Here is a 19239-nt window from a genome sequence, read left to right as displayed (position 1 = left end):
GATGATCAGTTCTCAGACTCTGTCACTAAAACATTGCAGCACAGAAGCACCTCCTTCCATTTTTCCTTTCCATTAACAGTTTTCTGCCACACATAAAGAATACATAAGATGAGCTACGTGCAAATATCATCTTGTGGAAAGATTTTTGTTGAAATGAAGGGTTTGGTGTTAATCTGTTTCTACAGCCAATACTCATTGACTTTTTTTATTGTCCATCAAGCCGACACTGTGCCATCTCTTTTCTTACAGGTTTGCTTCCAGTTTGAGGAAGACAAGATCATTGTACTATTACCTGCTGGCAAGCCTCTCTCATTTCCAGTCCGCTTTCCCATAGAGGAGATCTCCTACTTGAACACAGGAAAGATCAGGACAAGGTGCATCAGACTAAAATGAAGAATCCCGCAATAGAGGAGCCGCCTGTCCCACGTGTCCATATCCAGGTTCTGTGACATGACCATAGTGGATGAAGGGGGAAGTTCATTAATCATGTTTTGTAACCCCTCCTCCAATCTGCATCCTTTGCTGCTCATGTAGACATACATTATGCTTTGTTCAGTACTAGAAGTGAATTCCATCCACATTTCAAATAAAATCCAATGAGCTCTATTGTGTCTGATCAATCCTTTTTATTTATCACTAAACTGACTTTGGATCGATTACTGTAGTTGATGGCAAATCACTGCCTGCTGCATAGCGCCCCCTGCTGGAGGTTTGTTGCATAACTTTTAAGTTAGTCACCAGCAGAGGGTGCTAATGCTACATTTTCTGCCTGCATAGTCTGATTTCTTGGATTTCTAGTAAAACAATAGAAATCCTTTTATTTTATATTTTTGTGGCTCCAGATAAAGCTGCATCCAGATAGTTATCCCAAGCTTTACCCATAAACTTCCAACAGTAACAATTGCAGGCTGAAAATTGCATTTTCACAAGGTTTAATTGTCTGTAAATTACAAAAATGGAAGCTGCCATGGATCTGCCCAGTACAGGCCGTGGTTGGGTATGGGCAGTGAATGTAGTAGTGCCCCAGTATGGGCAGTGCTGGGGGTAGTAGTTACTGGAGCAGCTTTAGTCTCAGTGTAAGGGTAAAAGATTAGAGCAATATATTAGGGGTAGTTAAACAGGGCTTTTTTCCTCAGAGAAGAAGGGGTGCAGGAACTCACCCTCTCTGCCCCAACCACCGCCAAACCCCACCCCCAGCCACACCTTCCTTAGAAGAGAGAATTACAGCGGCACCAAAAATTGTAATGAGTTAAGGCTTAGAACTGTGTATCACATAAGGCAAATTCCCCCAAATCCCCCCAACTCTCATCACAAATACAAATCCACCGAGCTCTCCTATCATCACAAGTCATCCCCCAGCTCTCCTCATCCCAAACCCCCCCCAGCACCCCTTTCTGCACAAATCCCCCCCCCCCCAGCTCTTCTCTCATCACAAATCTCCCCCTGTGTACAATGCTCTCCGATCTATTAAACACACACAAACTTTCCCTCTCTGCACATATTCCCCTCCCCCACACACTCTCACAGTGCCCTCCTCTCTGTCTCTACAACGTTCTCCCTCATTTTCTAAGTGACGGATCCCTCACCCCTCCCCCATCCCTGCTCTCCATGTTATGTGCAGGCTTTTATTTCTGCACAGTGCAGTGGAGCGGAGAGTTCCCCCTCCTGTAGCACAGAGCTGAGGAGATGTTTCAGGGCTCCTCGGCTCCGTGCTACAAAGGCTGATTACCGGCGGTAGGCAGGGATGGAAGCGTCCTCACTAAGGATGAGCTCCGGCGTGTTCGCATGCTGCACGTGCCGAGCCCGCCAGGAAGTCAGCACAGCGCTAATCACAGGCAGTGAGACATTTTCCCGATGTGCGTCTGCAGAGATCAGGAAATGTCTCACTGCCTGTGATTAGCGCTGCGCTGACTTCCTGGCGGGCTCGGCACGTGCAGCATGCGAACACGCCGGAGCTCATCCTTAGTCCTCACCAATCACTGCAGCAGCTGAAGGTTGGGACCTCGCCGGTGATCGAGGGCAGCAGCTATTACAGCCGTCAGCTGTAATAAGTATCCCCAAAAAAAGTATAAAAACCCCATTTTTTTTTTTTTTTTTGCTCAGTTTAGGTCGATATGTATTCTTCTACATATTTTTGGTAAAAAAAAGTCGCAATAAGCGTATATTGATTGGTTTGTGCAAAAGTTATAGGGTTTACAAAATAGGGGATAGTTTTATGGCATTTTTATTAATTTTTTTGTACTAGTAATCTGCGATTTTTTTTTTTTTATCATGACTGTGACATTATGGCGGACACATTGGACAATTTTGGCGCTATTTTGGGACCATTCACATTTATACAGTGATCAGTGCGATTAAAAATGCATTGATTACTGTGTAAATGTGACTGGCAGTGAAGGGGTTAACCACTAGGGGGCGCTGTAGGGGTTAAGTGTGTCCTAGGGAGTGATTCTAACTGTGGGGGGAGGGGCTACATGCGACACGACATTGATCACCGCTCCCAATTACAGGGAGCGATGATCAGTGTCACCAGGCAGAACAGGGAGATGATTGTTTACATCAGCATTTCCCCGTTCTTCCTCTCCGCGAAACAATCGCGGGTAACCCCACAGACATCGAGTCCGCGGGACCCGCGATCACACTCACAGAGGTCGTGGCGAGTGCAAGCGGGTAAGGATAAGCATCTCTTTGCAGGTAAAAAAATATGAGCAATTATATAACTTTTTTACTAGGAGCCTGGAAAGCATCGCACCCATGATAAGCAGATCACAGGTGTCATGCAGCCCTCCTGCAGGCTGTCAGTGTAAACTGTCTAATAGTATTTTTGGACCCCTTACACAGGTTTAGGCCCCCCGAGCCTGACCACCAACATTCCCCAGGCTTTGCCCACAGGCCATCCTACCGAAGCCAAACACCGGCCACCTCGCCTTTATGCACTCAGCCCCCTCTCAATCCTGTATATATATCAGCCCCCCCACACACCCCTGTATATATATCAGCCCCCCTCAATCCTGTATATATGTCAGCCCCCCTCAATCCTGTATATATGTCAGCCCCCCACACACCTGTATAGATGTCAGCCCCCCTGCAATCCTGTATATATGTCAGCCCCCCCTCACACACCTGTATATTAGGGTTGCCCCCTGTCCGGGATTTACCCGGACAGTTCGAGTTTTGGATCATGTGTCCGGGTTTCAAACTGCCTGAAACCCGGACACATTATTCAGACTGGACTATGGCTTCTCAGCAGGGTTGCTGGCTTCAGATGTCTAAGCCAAGAGTGTCTGTTATACTCTCACACTGTCCAAAGCCACTAACAATCCCCTCCATACACACACAGACAGGAGAGGAGAGAGGGCTCGATCTGCCCCTACCCCTCACACCTGTATAAATGTCAGCCCCCCCCACACACCTGTATAAATGTCAGCCCCCCACACACCTGTATATATATCAGCCCCCCACACACCTGTATAAATGTCAGCCCCCCACACACCTGTATATATGTCAGCCTCCCCACACACCTGTATATATATCAGCCCCCCACACACCTGTATAAATGTCAGCCCCCCACACACCTGTATATATGTCAGCCCCCTCACACACCTGTATATATGTCAGCCCCCCTGTTTTTTTGATAGGAGCGGGGCAGCTGAGATCGATCTCCCTGATCGTCAGCCGAACTGTAATCGGCACTGTGCAGGGAGCTTGTCACACTGAGCTAAAGTGAAAGCAGTGTGTGCTGTGCTCTTTGTCTCCCCCTACAGTGCAGTACCCGGCAGGAAGAGGTAAGGTAAAGCACAGCCATTTTTGCAAAGGCATCGTTGCCAACATTGCCCAAAAAAATGTGGGACACTATTTTGGCTGTAGGCGGAGCTGTATAATAGTTAGGGGGCGGGGCATGCATCTGTGGGCGTGGCTTAGCAATAAAAAAGAAATCGGTGGAAAATGGGCGCGGTTTATGTGAAACAGTGGGCGTGGCTTAAATGGGCGTGGCTCAAAGGGGTGTGGTTAGAGTCTGAGATGAATAAGGGATGGAGAGGGAAAGGGGAGAGAGGAATGAAGGGACAGCAGCCCCAGATCCTACACAACAATAGAAATGTGTATTCTAGAAAGTTTAACAATCAGCAGATAAAGATACTCCAAACACCTGGTGTTAGCTCTTCAATCATCCCGACACCATGATTGTTATGGTGTCAGGATGATTGAAGCGCATGATTTCTATTATTACATTATAATATAAAAATAAATCATTCAACTCACCATAATGCCGAATCAGTGGGATCCCTGTGCGTGTCACCTGCCACCGTCGCCTGCTACCAGCTGTCCGTCTATGTATCAGGTGCCACCAGCAGAGTCCGTCCTTGCATCAGGTGTCCCCAGCGGAGCCCCCCTTACATCAGATGTCCCCAGCAGAGCCCCCCTTACATCAGATGTCCCCAGCGGAGCCCCCCTTACATCAGATGTCCCCAGCAGAGCCCCCCTTACATCAGATGTCCCCAGCGGAGCCCCCTTACATCAGATGTCCCCAGTGGAGACCCCTTACATCACATGTCCCCAGCAGAGCCCCCCTTACATCAGATGTCCCCAGCGGAGCCCCCCTTACATGAGGTGTCCCCAGCGGAGCCCCCCCTTACATCAGATGTCCCCAGCGGAGCCCCCCCTTACACAAGGTGTCCCCAGCGGAGCCTTCCTCACATCTGTGTCCCCATCAGTCCTCCTTACATCTGCTGCCCCTGTGACATCCAGACTATATGCCCCCGTGACATCCAGACCGCCCCCCTGTGACATTCAGGCCAGCCCTCCTGTGACATCCAGACCAGCCCCCCTGTGACATCCAGACCAGCCCCCCCATGACATCCAGACCAGCCCCCCTGTGAGCGGAGCCGCATGAGGAGAAGCCAGCACATAACGCACCCCAGCACATGTCCAGGAAGGAACTCCAGGAGTGGCTGGCGGTGTTCTGGCAAAAAGTGACTGTCCCCCATCTGAGTGCTCTATACTGCGGCACCGTGTGTTCACCGGAGAGGGGAGGGGCCGATCCGTGCAGCTAAAGAAGCTGATTCATTGGCTACATGGATCGAGCCCCCTTCCTCTCTTCACTGAACACTAGGGGGAAGATCTAGTGGCGGCGCCACCTGTATATATGTCAGCCCTCTCACACACCTGTATATATGTCAGCGCCCCCACACACACCTGTATATATGTCAGCCCCCCTCACACACCTGTATATATGTCAGCCCCCCACACACACCTGTATATATGTCAGCCCCCCCACACACCTGTATATATGTCAGTCCCCACACACACCTGTATATATGTCAGCCCCCCTCACACACCTGTATATATGTCAGCCCCCCCACACACCTGTATATATGTCAGCCCCCTCACACACACCTGTATATATGTCAGCCCCCCCACACAGACCTGTATATATGTCAGCCCCCCTCACACACCTGTATATATGTCAGCCCCCCACACACCTGTATATATGTCAGCCCCCCACACACACCTGTATATATGTCAGCGCCCCCATACACACCTGTATATATGTCAGCCCCCCACACACACCTGTATATATGTCAGCCCCCCACACACACCTGTATATATGTCAGCCCCCCACACACCTGTATATATGTCAGCCCCCCACACACCTGTATATATGTCAGCCCCCCTCACACACCTGTATATATGTCAGTCCCCCACACACCTGTATATATGTCAGCCCCCCTCACACACCTGTATATATGTCAGCACCCCCTCACAAGACATGTGCAATTCGTTTGGTTCCAAATTCGTTAATTCAGAAATATCCGAGTTGACGAAAACCCGTTTGACAAATTTTTCCGAATATTCAAAAATGTGTAAATTTGCACATTTGTAAATTCGTACAGCGCCCCCCCCCCCACACACACACCTGGCCTGGGCCCCCCAACCCTATAAAAACCACACAAACTTATAGTGCTAAATTGACAGCCATCAGAAAATCATCATAATGTCATGACAAATAAAATAAGAAGACTGGGAACCAGTGCAGCTGTCAACTCTTGAGGAAAAAAGTGAACATCAGAAATACACAAACAGAACTTCAATGGAGCCAGAAATGAAAGGACTGTTGTGAAAGTGGATATCATTTAATAAAATGCACGCCAAAATACCGTATTTATCGGCGTATAACACGCACTTTTTTCCCCCTTAAAATCAGGGGAAAATCGTGGGTGCGTGTTATACGCCGATCCCCTGCGATCCCCCGCTGACTGTGAGCGGAGCGATCGCCGGCCGCCGATATACATAGATAGCCGAGTGTACTTGGTCAGGTTCGGCTAGCTCCGCTCACAGTCATGCCCTATGATGGACATAACACAGGGACTGGGCGTGACTGAGCGGAGCTAGCCCAACCTAGCCAAGTACACTCCGCTATCTGTATATGGGCGGTGCTTGGCTCCGCTCAGTCAAGCCCATCCTGGGCGGGACTACGAGAGGAGCCGAAAGTGGCCGAGATACACAGAACCGGTGTTCTGCCGAGAAAGTTCCGCTCGGCGGATAAGGACCCTTTTACAATTTGTCAGTGTAAGCTGTCTAATAGTATTCAGGGCAGCCATCAGAAATTTTTGGGCCCCTTACACAGCTTTAGGCCTCCCCCCGAGCCTGACCACCAACATTCCCCAGGGCTTGCCCACCGGCCACCTCACCTTTACGCACTCAGCCCCCCCCACACCTGTATATATGTCAGCCCCCCACACACCTGTATATATGTCAGCCCCCCTCACACACCTGTAAATATATCAGCCCCCCCACACACCTGTATATATGTCAGCCCCCCCCACACCTGTATATATGTCAGCGCCTCCCCCCCACACCTGTATATATGTCAGCGCCTCCCCCCACACCTGTATATATGTCAGCCCCCCACACACCTGTATATATGTCAGCCCCCCACACACCTGTATATATGTCAGCCCCCCACACACCTGTATATATGTCAGCGCCTCCCCCCACACCTGTATATATGTCAGCCCCCCACACACCTGTATATATGTCAGCCCCCCCACACACCTGTATATATGTCAGCCCCCCCACACACCTGTATATATGTCAGCCCCCCACACACCTGTATATATGTCAGCCCCCCACACACCTGTATATATGTCAGCCCCTCACAGACACAAACCTGTAAACACACAAGGCTCTGGCCCCTCCCTTTCCCTCACAGCCCCCACTTGTAAAGAAGATCTTCCTACCTGGTCCTGGCTCATTTTCACAAAGCTGAGAAGCTCAGTACAGATCACAAGAGGGGCGCACATACACATAGTAGCCAGAGGTGGCAGTAAAGAGCTCGATGTCTGAGCTCAATGACACAGAGAGCACATGCTGTGAGATTGTTTCTGTAATGCACAGGATGGCTCCCCTTCACCCGTCCCGTCTTCTTCTGGCCCGATCCCCAGGGCCCCTTACAGTTGTGATGGCTGTACCCCCCTGATGGCGGCCCTGACTGTGCTACTATTACACCTACTGTATAGTCACTACTTCTACGACAACCCTTGCTCTGCTTCTACAGTAACAATCACTCATTACTACAACTACACTTCCAACATTCCCCCTTACTATGCTACGGCTACAAATACTAATTTGCCACTACTCTTTAAGGCTCGATTCACACCTATGCATGTTGCTTTTGAGCGTTTCTGGAGTTTTTTTGTCATGCTTGCCACGTTTTTGAGCAGCATTTTTGCAGCGTTTTTACAGCGTTTTTGTGGCATTTTTGCCGCGTTTTGCTTTTTTTTTACAGTTTTTTTAGACTGTATACAGTCTAAAAAAAACGCCAAAAACGCAAAATGCATCAAAAACGCTGCAAAAATGCTGTAAAAATGCTGCAAAAAGCTGCACTTGAGTTTTTGATGCTGGTCCATTGAATTCTATAAGGCTCCATTCACACTAGCGCGTTTTTTGATGCATTTTGCATTTTGCAGAAATGCACGGGAATTTTTTAACATGGGTTCCTATGGAACATGTTCACATCAATGCCTTTTTGTTTCTCTGCATTTTTGGAAAGGGTCGGGGAATTTTTTTCATGCAAAATGCAGCGTTTTGCATGTAATAGAATTCAATGGACAAGCATCAAAAACGCAAGTGCACCGTTTTTGCAGCGTTTTTGCAGCATTTTTGCAGCGTTTTTGATGCGTTTTTGCCGTTTTTTTTTTATTTTATTTTTTTTTTTATTTTTTTTAAGACTGTAAAAAAAACTGTAAAAAAAAAAAAAAACGCAAAACGCAAATCGTGGCAAAATCGCAGCAAAAACGCGGCAAAAACGTGGCAAGCATGAAAAAAAAACCTCCAAAAACGTTCAAAAGCAACATGCATAGGTGTGAGGCTGGATTCACACCTATGCATTTTTAGTGCTTTTTGCATTTTGCAGATTTGCACTACAGAACGTGTTCCATAGGAAACCATGTTAAATGGACTGTAGTGCAAATCTGCAAAATGCAAAAAGCACTAAAAATGCATAGGTGTGAATCCAGCCTTAATCGAGCCTTAGGCCCCATTCACACTAGCGCGTTTTTTGATGCATTTTGCATTTTGCAGAAATGCACGGGAATTTTTTAACATGGGTTCCTATGGAACATGTTCACATCAATGCTTTTTTGTATCTCTGCGTTTTTGGAAAGGGTCGGGGACTTTTTTTCATGCAAAAAGCAGCGTTTTGCATGTAATGGTTTTCAATGGACAAGCATCAAAAACGCAAGTGCAGCGTTTTTGCAGCGTTTTTGATGCGTTTTTGGTGCGTTTTTGGTGCGTTTTTGCCGTTTTTTTTTTTTTTTTTTTTGTAATTTTTTTGTAAGACTGTAAAAAAAAATGAAAAAAAAAAAAAAAAAAAAACGCAAAACGCAAATCGCGGCAATAACGCGGCAAAAACGCGGCAAAAACGCGGCTCAAAAACGTGGCAAGCATGAAAAAAAAACCTCCAAAAACGCTCAAAAGCAACATGCATAGGTGTGAATCGAGCCTTACATGCAAAACGCTGCATTTTGCATGAAAAAAAGTCCCTGACCCTTTCCAAAAAAGCAGAGGTACAAAAAGGCATTGATGTGAACATGTTCCATAGGAACCCATGTTAAAAAATTCCCATGCATTTCTGCAAAATGCAAAATGCATCAAAAAAAGCGCTAGTGTGAATGGAGCCCAAGACAGTTTGCTTCTCAACTTTTTTCATTCAAGGCATTTTTAAATCATGGACAATTTAGATGCACCTCCCAAATTATGGACGGTCTGGAGGCACGCTCTACAATTATGGACAGTCATCCTAAAATGTAAAAACTATTCTAATAATTTTATAATTTGCAGCAACATCCACATACTGTATACTGAATGGGATCATCCAGATAACGGAAAATTGTATACTCACCTTTCCGTAATTTTCCTTTCCTGTCGTATCTTCATGGCAGCATACACTTTGGGTTGTGACTCCGCCCCCACAACCTGATAGGACTACATAGCTATAAGTTGTAGAGATGGCCCCTGCCCAGTATTCTCCGTATATATATATCTCACCTTAGACGGGTGGGAGATTGTATGCTGCCATGAAGATACGACAGGAAAGGAAAATTACGGAAAGGTGAGTATACAATTTTCCGTTTTCCTGTCGCATCATGGCAGCACACACTTTGGGGAGTAACTCGCAAAGACTGGGTGGGAATTCAAACTAAGTTTATTAATCAAATAATAGAGGAATTGGCCTGGATAACGGATCTTCCGAAATCCACCGTGGATAAGCAGGCGGAATCCACCTTGTAATGAGACATGAAGGTGTTCCTGGAGGACCAGGTAGCCGCTCTGCAAATCGTCTCCGCCGAGACTCTACAATATGCCGCCCAGGAGGTTGCCACTGCCCTGGTGGAGTGTGCCCTTAAGCCCTCAGGTACTTGATGGTTACTCAGTGAGTAAGATCTCTTGATGGTCTTTACTAGCCATGAAGCAATGGTGCGTGAGGATGCCGCTTGACCTCTCCTGAAACCATGTGGGATAATTAGGAGGTTTTCCGACTTTCTGATGGATTTTGTTGCTGAGAGGTATTCTATAACGGTACCCTTAACATCTAGTGGATGAGGGTCTCCCTAATCCGTGCTGAGTGCTGGAAGATTAATCTCCTGGTTAAAATGGAAGGATGAGGACACCTTGGGGATGAATCGATCCGAAGGCCTTAGGACTAGCCTGTCTGGAAGAACAACCAAGTATGGTTCGCTAACCATTAGAGCTTGCATTTCTGACACTCGCTTCGCCGATGTTATGGCTATTAAAAATGAAACCTTCAGCGTTAGATCCCAGAGGGATATGCTCTGCATTGGAAAAAAGGGTTCCTTGGATAATGACTCTAGAACAATTGAGAGATCCCAGACCGGGAATGACGGTTTTCTGGGGGGCCTCAGCTTTAGACAGGCCCTCTGAAACTGAACCACCAGAGGCTCTTGCGCCCATTTAACTCCTGTCAAGGCGGACAGGGCCGATACCTGGACCTTCAGGGTGCTTGACCTAAGGCCTTTCTCTAGGCCTGATTGAAGGAACTCCAAGATGTGAGACACCGACGGGGAGGACGAGTCCCAACCTTGCTGGTGGGAGAAGGAGACAAATTTTTCCCAAACTCTTCTGTACGTGATGTTGGTAGTAGGCTTTCTGGCCTGGAGTAAGGTATCCACCACCTTCTGGGAACAGCCCTGCTCTAGGTACCTAGCCCTTTCAGTCTCCAGGCCATCAAGTGTAGCTTCCCCGGGTTCGGGTGAAGAAGATGTCCCTGGGAGAGTAGGTCTGTCGTCAATGGGAGAGGCAGAGGCTCTGCCGTTTTCAGCTGCATGAGGGTAGTAAACCATGGCCTCCTTGGCCAGAAAGGGATCACTGCTACCACCAATGCTGTTGACTTCTTGAGCCTCAGGAGGAATCTCGCTATGAGAGGCGTCGGGGGGAAAATGTACCCCAGGTGAAAGTTCCAGGGGTGTTGGAGGCAGTCCGTCCCCTCTGCCGAAGGAAACGGTGTCCTTGATAGGAATCTCTGACACTTTGTGTTCTCCGGAGTTGCTGCTAGGTCTATCTCTGGAGGACCCCAGGTTCGGGATATGAGAGCATAGGCTTGTGGACTCAGAGACCATTCGTTGTTGGAGTGGAAATTTCTGCTTAGTGAGTCGGCTAAGGTGTTCTGGACTCCCGGGACATAAACCGCCCTTAGGTCCAGTAGATTCAGCTGCGCCCATTCCAGAACAGGACGGACCTCCTGTAACATGGACCTGCTTCTGGTGCCCCCCTGCCTGTTGATGTAGGCAACGGCCACCTTGTTGTCCATCCTCAGGAGGACGTGCTTCCTCCTCAAGTGAGAACTGAAGGCCAGGAGAGCCTGGAACGCTGCTCTCATCTCCAGAACGTTCGACACTGTATCCTGTGCCCTGAAAGGCCAACGACCCTGAGCCGCAAGGTCCTGATAGTGGGCTCCCCATCCCTGTAGACTGGCATCTGAGGTCACGGTTTCTTGATAGGGAGTGACTATATGCCTGCATCTTCTCAAGTTGTGAGGACGTACCCACCACATCAACGATTGCTTTACCTCCTGAGAGATGAGGATTGGTTGGGACATTGATGTGCCCTTCCACTGATGTAGGAAGGAGATCTGAAGAGGCCTCGAATTCCATTGCGCCCATTGGACCATTGGAATGGTGGAAGCTAGGGAGCCCAGGATACTGAGACAGGTCCTGGCCGGGAGCATTGTAGCGGAGATTGCCCTTTTCACCTTTTGAATTAGAGGAGGGATTTTTTCCCCCGGAAGTTCCACCGTATTCTCCCTTGTGTCCAATTCGGCCCCCAGAAAGACCATTCTCTGTGTGGGATGGATGTTGCTCTTCTTCCAATTTATCAGCCACCCTAGGGACTGTAATGTGGAGACCAGGATTTCCCTGTGAAGGACAAGAGAGTCCTGGCTGTCTGAGAGAAGTAGGATGTCGTCCAGGTAATGGTGGACCCTCAGCCCATTTTCTCTCAGGTGGGCTATTACAGGTAATAGGACTTTTGTAAACGTCCTGGGTGCGGTAGAGATCCCGAACGGAAGGCTTCGGAATTGGAAGTGCCGATGATTTAGGGTAAACCGGAGAAATTTTTGGAACTCGGAATGGATAGGGATATGCAAATACGCGTCCTGGAGGTCGATTGACAGCATCCAATCTCCCAAGTTTATTGCTTGGAGGATTGATTGAAGGCTTTCCATCTTGAATGTTTCTAACCGTATCGACCGGTTGAGGTTTTTTAGGTCCAAGACTGGACGAAGGTCCCCTGATTTCTTTTTCACTAAGAAAAGTGGGGAGTAGAAACCTTTGCCTCTTTGGGATGGCGGTACCTCCACTATTGCTTGTTTCTGGAGCAACTCTTGGATATACTGGACTAGGGATAGTCTTTTCTCTTGAGAAGGAGGAAGTCTGGTTGAGCAGAATTGGTCTCTTGGAGGACGACCTCTGAATGCCCACCTGTGACCGAAATGAATGGTGGACACCGTCCATGGGTCTTTTATCATTCCCGCCCAGACCAACTTGAACTTTGTGAGTCTGGCCCCCACTACCGCTGGTTGGGCGGGCGAACCTTCAAAAGGACTTCTGGTCATTGGAGGCAGGGGTCTTGGGTTTCTGGAACTTAAGGAAGGACGTCTGGGGGTTCTTCCAGCTCCTTCTGTATTCCTTCCCGGGTCTATAGGATTTCGCATCCCTATATCTTTCCGGAAGGTTACGTTTAAAGGGAGGTGGCCTTTGTTGTTTCGGCCTTCTGTCCGATGGTATGAGACCCGACTTCCCGCCTGTTACTTTAGAGATTGCGGTATCCAGCTTTGCTCCAAAGAGGTTCACCCCATCATACGGAATCCTGCACCAGTTTGACTTCGAGGCGGGGTCAGCCGACCAAGGTTTAAGCCATAGCGCCCTTCTGGCCATTACAGAGGCTAACATAGACCTTGAGGTGGATCTGATAGTATCTACGGAAGCCTCCGCCACGAAATCTCCCGCAAGGCTAAGTTCTTGTAAGGCCTTAGTGATCTGTTCTTGATCTGCGCCCTCAGTGACGAGCCTCGCTGTAGCTGAGGACCAGCTGGAGATAGCTTTCCCAACCGCCGCTAATGCCACCGCTGGCCTGCAGGCGCCTCCTGCGAACAGGTAAGCTCTCTTAAGGTCTGTATCCACCTTCCTGTCAAGCACGTCTCTGAACGTTACTGCATCTTCAATGGGGAGCGTCACGTGCCTGGCTAGACGCATCAAAGATGCATCCACTACTGGAGGAGAAAGTAAAGGAGATACTTTGGGTTCCTTGAGAGGGTACAGTTTGGTAAGTCTGTTGGACAGACTGAACTTCTTTTCCGGATTCTGCCACTCCTCCTTAATGAGCTCCTCTAACTCGTCGATGAATGGGAAAGCCTCCGGAACCTTCTTGAGGTTTGGGAAATATTTTCTCTGTGTCTCCTCAAGCTCCTCCCAGTTAATCGCTTCCTTAACCGATCTGATGAACGGTTCTATGAGCGCAAAATCAAAGCCAGCTGAAGCTTCCGGCTCTTCATCATCCGACGGTAGTTCTTGCTCTCTTGATGCACTGGGAATGGTGGGTGAGGTGCTATAGGCCGTAAACTCCACATCAGGAGTTGAGACCTGGGGAGTAGAGACTCCAGTGGGTTCTATGGAATCCGGCTCTTTCTCCCTGGTGGCTTCATCTATGCACTTGCGGCAGGCTAGTTTGTCTGGGAGGGCCGTGGCCCCACATACCCAGCAAGCGTTTCCGGCTGGGCGGGAAGGGTGCGTAGAGGATTGGTGTCCTCGTGCAGGGGATCTTCTGCGGTAGGAACGGCTATGCCTTGAGTGGGATCGACTCCGTCTGCGACTCCCCTTGCGGCCTGAGCGGCTTCTTCCGCGTGAGCGGCTGCGTCTATGGCCGGAGCGGCTTCTCCTGTGCGAAGATTCTCTTCGTCCTGATTTAGATGATCTTGCGGACCTGACAGGGCTGACCAATTAGGTAGCATTAGTACGGTCCTGCTCTCTTTTTCAATCTTCTCTACTTACCGCTGGAATCCCCCCCCCTTACCTATTAGGCTGGTGGTGATCTGCTGGGGCAGCGGCCTCCATAGGAGAGGAAGGTGAATACCTGAGAAAGGTATAGGAAGGTAAGAACATGCAACCAGGTCCTACAAAACAGTGCATAAGTATTAGACACTTACCCAGAGAGAGAGGGAGCTTTAGGAATGCAGAAGTTCAAAACACAGCAGTCAGAAGTCTTCCAGGAAGCAAGGAGAGCTCAGAAATGACAAACAGGGCTTTTAAATTTGCCGCCATGGCCGCCGAGGTCACGACCCGCTCGCGCATGCGCAGTAGCGGCGCGAGGCGCCCGGCGCCATCTTGGAAACTGGCAAAATCGAAAGGACGCCCTGACGGCGCGCACCGCGCATGCGCGGAAGCGCCGAGACGCCCGGGAAGCCTGTTGGGAGGCACAGAGGGACCACAGAGCCCAGCAAAGAGGGAGAAAGACACAAGTGAAAAAAGGAGGCATGGCGACCGCTGCACAACAACTAAGCCTGTTTAAGGCTTATACTAGACCGCAACATACCCCCGAGATCACCAGAGCGGGGCTCCTTCCATCTAGCTCGTTTAGAGGCTGTACAGGTAAGGACTTCCACCCAGGAGAGGCTAGAACCTGGCTGGGGCGAATTCGGTAAGGGGGTGCTTCTGATATGTTCAGTCCTTCAGGTGAGGAAAAATAAGAGAATACTGGGCAGGGGCCATCTCTACAACTTATAGCTATGTAGTCCTATCAGGTTGTGGGGGCGGAGTCACAACCCAAAGTGTATGCTGCCATGATGCGACAGGAAAAGCATTTTTTCCCTCCAAAGAGTTTCTCAGTTCTCTGTCATGGAGGAAAAATTCATAAAGGATGGAAAGTATTAGCAGATTTCCAGCATCAATAAAGATGCAAATGCTTAACCACTTCAATACCCCCTTCCTGCCCAGGCCAATTTTCAGCTTTCAGCGCTGTCACACTTTAATTGACAATTGCGCGGTCATACAACACTGTACCCAAATTAAATTTTGATCATTTTTTTCCCCACAAATAGAGCTTTCTTATGGTGGTTTGGTAAAAATAAAAATCCCAATAAGCGTATATTGATTGGTTTGCACAAAAGTTTATACAAAATAGGGGATAGATTTGTCATTTTTATTATTCATTTTTTTTACTACTAATGGCGGCGATCCGTGATGTTTATCATGACTGCGACATTGCAGCGGACAGATCGGACACTTTTGACACTATTTTGGGACCATTGACATTTATAAAGTGACCAGTGCTATAAAAATGCACTGATTACTGTATAAATGTGACTGGCAGGGAAGAGGTTAACACCTTGGGCACTGAAGGGGTAAAATATGTGTCCTAGGGAGTGATTCTAACTGTGGGGGGGACTGATGAGGGGAGGAGAGCGATTGGTGTTCCTCTGTACAAGGAACATACGATCAGTTCTCTCCCCGTGACAGGACGTAGATCTGTGCATTTACACACGCAGATCCATGTCCCTGCTCTGTGATGAGCAATCGCGGGTGCCCGGTGGACATTGCGGCCGCCATGCACGCGCATTGGTTTCCCAGTGATGCGGTGCACTCTCCACAATCCCGGGAAGCCGAGGACGTCATATGACGCGCACCCGGAGGGACGAAGGGTTCCTGCCGCTGTCATTTTATTATAAGGCAGTAGGGAACTGGTTAAGGATCCAACAGATAAGAAGTTGGAATTTTTTTTTTTAAATCCTCCTATGAAAGGCGCTATGTTTTGCCAAAGACTCTATCCACCAACCTCCCGCCTTGCGCTTGTGCTAAAACACATGCGTAGGACTAGAGCTGCACGATTAATCATCAAGAATCATTATCACAATCTTGACTAAAGTGTTTCACGATTCTTTCTATGCAAAGAATTCTCTCTGCTCTTCTGAAGCCTTCAAAAGAAAGGAAGAGAAAAACCGGGCAGTCTGCCAAGAATCAAAACATTCTTTATCAGTTGGACTTAAGTATAAACATTGTAACAATTTATCAATGGAATAGACTTCCTGTGTAAGTGAAAAAAGTTTAACCACTTAAACACTAAACCTTTTTCTGACATTTGTTGGTTTCAAGTTAAAATATTTTTTTTAGAAAATTACTTAGAACCCCTAAACATTATGTATATTTTTTTAGTAGACACTGTAGAGAATAAAATGGTGGTTGTTGAAATAATTTATGTCACACTGTATTTGCGCAGCGGTCTTTCAAATTGATAAGGTTGGAAATAATAGGTTAGAGTTCTACTTAAAATAGATTTTCATTTCTCTACATAATGTGTGCGTGTCAGTATATGTTGTAAGATTAGCTTAAGTCTTTCCAGATGTGTAAGACCAGCGTCATGTATGTTGAAATTATACTGCTTGTTACCTTATATGGAAATTTGCTCAAACTGATGCTTCTGTAACCAGTCTATAAAAAGCCCCAATAAAGAGCCGACAGGGTTAGTTGACAGTACGGGACCTTTAAGGCTCGGATCTGATATACAGAAACTCTTGATTCTGTGTTTTACTTCTTTGAGAGTTAAATTTGGCAAAGCAATATAAACTAGAAGCAGTTAAGTTGAGAACTGCACCTAACATTTCTGGCGCCCGGAAGTAGGGACACACCGATGATACTACAAGAGGTGGATGAATTGGACTGACGGAACAAAAGGACAGGCATTCCGGGAACCACAGATTGAAAACCTGCGCAGGTAAGAAAAAGCTTTATTTTTCTTATATTCTGTGCTCCCCTGATTTGTGCCTATCCGTTCTGTCAGTTACGGTTCTCCTGGTTTTAAAACACCAGCCTCTGTAGTGGTGAGTCTAGAATTACTGCATATTTTGGTTTATATTGCTGGAATTATTTGTTGTTTGTTGTCTGTCTGTCTTGTTAAGAAAGTGAATGAGCCTTGCCAAGGTTGGTATGAATTGAAAGAATATAATCCCAATGAGCAACGGAATGCGCCTTTCGGGGGGTCTGACGCTTAAGTTTGATATTCAATTTAATTCATAAACCATAGACGGGTTGAAAGTATAAGCCCTGTCTGCTCCATAAAGCAGGGATAAGAGTGTATGAGAGGGATCCCAGATACGGGGGGGAATAAGGTCTCCATAAGCCCGGAGATCTAGTCGGATACCTGGTCACTTAAAGGAATGCTTGTATATGTTGTAGCTGTCAGTCTGGTCATAATATTTGTCAGTTGGCTAGCATATAAAGTAATTCGATTTCAGAAATCTCATTCGGAGAGGTTTTTAGTATTCTGGCACCCTAGGAGGAAGGCAACGAGGAACTAGTGTAGCTTTTTTAGTATTTTGTACTGTACACTAAGTGTCCCACATGCTACCTAGGCACGGACTGTCAGAATGGGCCAGCAGAACACGAAACCCCGTCATGGAATTGTGGTGCATTATACGGTGCCACAGATAATTAAAAACATCTATGGGAAAGATGAAGCATAGGACTTAAAGGATGTCCTTCGTAAATTTAAGGTGAAAGGAGCAGCGGGTTTAGACCCGGATGTATGGAGTGAAATAAAAAGGGACAGACAAGGAGAGGTGTTAGAGAAGCAATGGATGCGTCAGGTTCAATGCTTAATTAAAGTCTCAAATAGAGCGAAAGAAGAGGGGTGGAAATATAATCCAGATTGTGATGGTTGGGATATGAAGGACAGAAGAACAAAAAAAAAAAAGTTGAAATTTTAAATAATCTTAGTTCAACCATCCCACCCCCATATACTGACATAGAACGTAAACCACACAAGATATATCCTGTACTTAAGGGTAGAGGATGGGTTTGTCAGGATTGTAGAGCACAAAAACCTCATTCAGAAACTGTAGACCCCGTACGCACTGATACACGCATTATAGCAAAGCCAGCTGCTTTCTGTAGATTTATGACACAGTTAATGAATACACATGAAGCAACCTGGCAGAATGGGGAGGATTTATGCAGACATAAAATGACTCTGACCCTGTTTAACCAGTTTATGACCGACCTGCAGACCGAGCTGAGGGGGATGGCAATCTAGAGGCAGGACACGTCAGACACATAGACTCAAGGGCCCCTTTTATTGCTAGATTAGAAGCTTTCTGTCAGGCAAAACAACAGGAGAGGGGGTCAATATCACTCATGAAACAAATGCCAGGACAGACTGTATTGGAATTTTACTTATCTATGGAAAGCATGATGGCAGATGAGGGATTGGATTTGGCTCTGCCAGTCACGATCTGAGCCTTCAATAGACAGTTTATGGAAGGATTAATTCCACAGATAAGTGAAAGACTGAAAGCCTGCATACCACCCTTAATTTGTTGCGATTTTTGACAGAAAAAGGTTGCAAGGTTAATAAGAAAAAGTTGCAAGTGTGTCAGGAAAAAGTTATCTTTTTGGGACATTGTATATCACAGGGTACGAGACATCTCACTGAGGAGAGGGTTCAAGTGATAAAGGGAATGTTACCCCCATGGAATTTCAAACAATTGCGTATGTTTTTAGGTATTGTGTCATATTGTAGACAATAGATACCAAACGCTAGCGCTTTGATGCAGCCATTATACGATTGTTTGAAAATTGTACCGTATATGCTTACAGAAGTAGCTTATGAGTCGTTTGTCACTTTGAAAAGGTTGTTGATTTCTGCCCCGGCTATCGATATTCCAGATTACACCAAGACATTTTATTTGTACATTGCTGAAATCACTGGACACGCCACAGGTGTTTTGACACAGGCACATGTAAAACAAAGACCTGTTGCTTACTTTTCAGCAGCATTAGATCCAGTGTCCAGAGGTTCACCGTGTGTACGGGCGGTAGCAGCGGTGTCGATAATCCTAGATAAGTCATCAGAGATTGTTCTAGACAATCCAGTTGTAGTGCACACTACACATGATATACATGCAATCTTGTCTCAAGTTCAGCCCAAACACATTTCAATGGCTAGGCAATTAAGGTTACAGTGTACTTTACTTTTACCTCCAAATGTCACTTTTCAGCGCTGTACAACCTTAAATTTGGCTACCTTTTTTGCCTCTTCAGTCACCAGATTTGGCAAGGGGGAATAATAGTGCTAATAAGGAAGGACATGAGGAAACTGACACCCTTCTGTTTAAAGAGATAGCACGATTGTTTTCAGCTCATGGAACAGGAGACAATGGGATTCCCACATGTTTAT

Source organism: Aquarana catesbeiana, linkage group LG07, assembly GCF_042186555.1.
Source record: "Aquarana catesbeiana isolate 2022-GZ linkage group LG07, ASM4218655v1, whole genome shotgun sequence".
Lineage (NCBI taxonomy): Eukaryota > Metazoa > Chordata > Amphibia > Anura > Ranidae > Aquarana > Aquarana catesbeiana.
Note: the sequence above shows the minus strand (reverse complement) of the source record.